The sequence below is a fragment of the Elephantulus edwardii genome, unplaced genomic scaffold (genome assembly GCF_000299155.1).
Source record: "Elephantulus edwardii isolate Elephantulus edwardi_28Jun2011 unplaced genomic scaffold, EleEdw1.0 scaffold00085, whole genome shotgun sequence".
Taxonomy (NCBI): Eukaryota; Metazoa; Chordata; class Mammalia; order Macroscelidea; family Macroscelididae; genus Elephantulus; species Elephantulus edwardii.
This window is the reverse complement of record NW_006399835.1, coordinates 3482173-3487100: the sequence shown is the minus strand read 5'-3', so window position 1 is coordinate 3487100 and position 4928 is coordinate 3482173.

The window sequence follows — 4928 nt, the reverse complement described above, 5'->3', positions numbered from 1 at the left end:
AAATGTGATGCCTCTTTGGCAGTTCAAGTTTCCACGCATGGGAAGAATGATGAGCAATCTCCTTCTCTGTGTGATTTAAAGCCTCAAAAATCCACTGTTGAATGTTTCAACTATGAGTCAGTTCCAACCTGACAAACCTGACAGCAATGAGAGCTGCTTTAGCGATACCTTACTTATTGAAAATTACATTCGCTTATGAGGAAATGTACATTAAATCAGAGAAAAAGTTTAGCAATAGTATTGAATTTAGACTTGGAATGCTCTGGTCATGACTTAAATCATGAACTAGGCATATACAGACACGCCTGATCTTGTCAAATGCACATTTAACAGGGTAAGAAGAAATTTTGCTACTAAGTCAGTTAAAAGAATTTTCTAAGCAAATAATAGCCACAACAACTAGCACTTCCCTGCCTTCTGTTTTAACTTTCTAATGTAAGACAGAACAGTGAAATTGATGTGCACACTTTTCCTGCCTGCATCGTTTCTTTCATTAATCCAGAGCGATACGATTAAGGTCTCCTATCATTTAGTACAATCTTTATCTCCTAACTTGTTTCTAAACTGAAAATGATATGAATGACTAATCAGCCTAAAATGATCTAAGTAAGCTCATTTGTTCCATTCCTATTTGGCTTTCTTGCTGTCTGAGCTTTTGTGACCTTGTGAAAAATGGCTGTTTGATCTAAAAATGTGTTTTATTTCTAGGTAATGGACTATGTCAACTTCCATTTCTTATGGAATTCATGGGGAACAGCTCCACCTAGCAAGACATTTCTTACAGTCTTATTTGCTTGTTCTTTCCAACCATACATTTTAACACAAAGGACATCCATCCCAATCTTTAGTTATATCTCTTGACTTCAGCAATTGGGTTTTCAATTTCTACGGCTTTCCTTTTATGTAGCACAGACAGTTGCTATAGAATAGTACATTTAGTTTTCCACTCATGCATCTATGAAGGAAGAAAAGTGCACCTATTTCTTGAGGCCTTCTCTAATAAGTGAATTTGGCTCAATCTCCCCTAGCTTTTAGTCCTTCCATTAGCATTAGCTAATGCTTCAGTGAAATTTACTTGTATTCTATAAAACTGAGACACTCTTGTTCTATCATTGAAGCTGGGAGTTTTAAAATCCAGTTTTCAGGATTATAATTGCAAATTAAAAAGCTTCAAATTATAATTGTAAATTTATAAACAAGTCAGATTTTAACTCACAGTGTTATATTGATTTAGTTTGATATAATTTAAAGAAATATCTGTAATATTATTAATTAATATGCTGCCCTGGATGTGTTTACCAGGTTGTGCCAAGAAACCTGGATGATAACTACCTGGCCAAATGATTGGCAGAGATTCATATTTATTCTCATTCCAAAAAAAGATGATCCAACTGAGTACAGAAATTATTAAAGAAAATTTCTAATATCACACATCAGCAAAATCCTGCTGAAGATTATCCCATAACAACTGGAACAGTACATTGACAGAGAACTACCAGAAATACAAGCTTGGTTTAGAAGAGGTTGTGGCACTAGAGATATTATCACCACTGTCAGGCAGATCTTGACAGAAAGCAAAGAGTACTAGATGAATGTCTATATGTATTTCATTGACTCTACAAAGGCATTTGACTCTGTGGATCACACCAAACCGTGGCTAACTTTGAGGAGTACAAAACCTATACTTGGATTAAGAAATATTCCTCAGAACAGACAAGAAAACAATGTCTGATAGAATGGTTCAAAATCAGAAAAGGAGTATGTCAGAGATGTGTCCTGTCCCCACACCTTTTCAAATTATATGCAGAAGAGATCATTCTCAAGGTTGGGCATTATGAAAGAGGAATGTGGATCAGAATTGGAGGAAGACTCATCAACAACCTACGTTATGCAGATGGCACAACCTTATTTGCTGAAACTGAGAAGGATCTGAAACACTGCAGAAAGTCAAGAACAGTAGTATTCAATATGGATTGAAGCTCAGCATCAAGAAAACTAAGATCTCACCACTAGGCCAATTGGCAGCACCATGATAGATAGATAGATAGATAGATAGATAGGGAAGAGATAGGTTGTTAACAATTACAACTTGCTTGGCTCCATAATCAACACTCTTAGAACCAGAAGAAAAGACCTCAAAAAACAAAATTCTCTGGGAAAATCTACTCTCAGGAACCTCTCCAGAGTGCTGAGAAGGAATGGTGTCAGTCTAGAGACTAAGGTGTGCCTGATCCAAGCAATGGTCTTTGCAATTACTTCCTATGCATCGCTGAGCTGGACAATGACTAAGGATGACAGAAAAAGAATTGATGCCTTTGAGTTGTGGTGCTGGAAGAGTTGTGAACATATCATGGGCCACCAAGAAAACAAGTCTGTCTTGGAGATGGGGGTGAAACTGAGTTTCTCTTTGAAGGCTAAGATTTTGAAGCTACATCTCACATACCTTGGGCATGTGGTCAGGAAGGACCAGTCCTTGGGAAATGACATCATGCCTGGAAAGGTAGGGGGAAAGCATAGGAGAGGAAGACCCTGGATGAGATGAATTGATAAGGTAATTGGGGCAATGGGGATAGATATGTCAGAGTCAGTGAGATTGATTCAGGATAGGGCAGGCTTCAGAGCTCTTGTACTAAGGGTCGCTATGAGTCATAGGCAACTGGATGGCACCTAACAATAACAACAATCGGACAAAACCCATGTTAGTTCAAAGTCTGGTAGAATTATTCCGTTAGCAGAGTGCCCGGATTGTGCAAGTAGTGAATGTACTTGACTGTGAACCAAAGAGTTAAGTTCTAAGTCCACCCGGGGACAATTTGGAAGAATGAGTTTATGCTCTACATCCAAAACTAACCATTGAAAAAGCTATGTAGAGTATAATTATACTCTAGTACACATGGGATTGTCTTAAGTCAAGATCAAGTTGATCGCAACAGATTACTCCGCAATAACGAAAACCAAACTCACTACAGACAAGTTATTAAAATACACAATGGCTCTGTAAGACAGAGCAAAACAGTTCCAGATGGTTTTCAAGGCTATAAATCTCACAGAAGCATACTGATTCATTTTTTTTTTCCAAAGTAGCTAGTGGGTTTAAACCACTCGCCTTTTTTTTTTTCTCTCAGAACTCAAATGCCTTAAGCATAGTTCCTTCCAAATTTTGCTTCAAATCTCTTCTTTTTCAATTAGAAATTGTTGGTGTTGCTCTGTGCTGGAGCTTCAGAACTGGCTCATAGCTGACCTACTAGCAGCTGTTCAGAGGTAATAAATTATAGGATAGGTGTGGCTCCTGACCACTAGGCTACCAAGCCTCTGAACTGGAAATAAGGCTCATCAAAACATTTTAAATGCCTGTATAGAAATATATTCCAGATAGAACACACAGGAAATACCTGAGGCCAAATATTAAGTTCCTTAGGTTCTCTGGTGGTGTATTCCACAGAATGTTTCATGGCTAACTAAAGGAACTTTCTTCATTAGTTTTGAATACTTCAGCAACTTCCTGGGAGAAAGGTGGACATATTCCTCTCTAAGATTTATAGCCTCAGAAACAAGTTGTAGGGTCACTATGAGTGGAAATTGACTCAGGGGTAGGGAATATTTCTTTCCCCAAAGGAAAAAGGTGATCTGGGGCGGGGAGGAAAATGCAACAATGAATGATTGGAAACCCAAGTTCTTTATAAATGTTCATTAAAATTTCAATTAAAAAATTTTCATACAAAATTATATTTTAGAAGTCTGATATTGAGTATTCTTTTAGAGAGAGTTCTGAAAGCCTAGTGATAAGAAGTTGCATTGGCATACCAAAGGTACATGGTTCCAATCCACCACTTGCTTCACAGAAAAAAGATGAACAATCTCCTCCCTTGCAACTTATTTACTGATTCTGAAAAACTGCTGGCAGGACAGTTATGAATCTATTCTGACTTGAAGGTACACAATAACAAACAAGTTGCTAAAACAACTTGGACATCTGACCGCCACTACCTTCACAAGGGGGAGCAATGCCCATCTGTAGCAACAGATAACAGGTAACAGCAGCAGAATCAAAGCTGTTCTTCTGAGGCCGGCATGATCTGATGTTTCACACTGTATTCTAACAGTTGTGGCATCAACCATGCTTTCTACCACCCTCACCAAAATCACCACACTTACATGTGGTTCAAAAATTCTTTGTACAGCTACACAGAACTTACAGGTCATTTTCACAATTATAGTATTTATTTATTAATAACAAGTCATAATTTAAATTCAGGAACACGTAAAGGATAGTTATTTAAGCAGAACAGCCTCTTCTCAATCATGCTGAAAGACGGGCCTCTCCCCCTCTGGACCTAAGGCTCTGTTGTGCTTGGACAAGATTTGCAAAGGTTTTTATTGATTTAACTTTCCCAACATGTGCTGAAGAGAGCACTCACCAATAACCTTAGGCCCAAAGGCCAAAGTTGTAGTGTCATAGATCAGAAACCTAACTCCCTGATAAGTGCTTGAAGCTCATTATGCCATAAGCAAGAACTCAGCCTTCTCACACTCTAAGCCAGGAAGTCACTATCTCACATTAGTCCTCTGGTTTCTGCTACTTCTGCTTTTACCATTGTCTCCATCTTACCTCATGCTAAAAAGAAATGTACTTGAAAATAAATTGTACTGATTTTTAAGAAAATTCTGAAATTGAGTATTCATTTTAGATTCATAACCTGGCAAAACAGCATGGCTATAGTGACAACAGCAACTGACCTCTATAAGAAGGAAGAATTCCCATTAGTCTCATTAGCATCAAGGCTGTGAAACACTCTGGTGGTCACAATGCCTCTCTTGTGTTACGGATTTTCATTTCTTATTTCAGCAGAGATCTCAAGTATAAATGACATGCTTGATTTTTAACAGATACAAGATCTCCTTTTCTGCCTCTGTGTGAGTCCTTTACA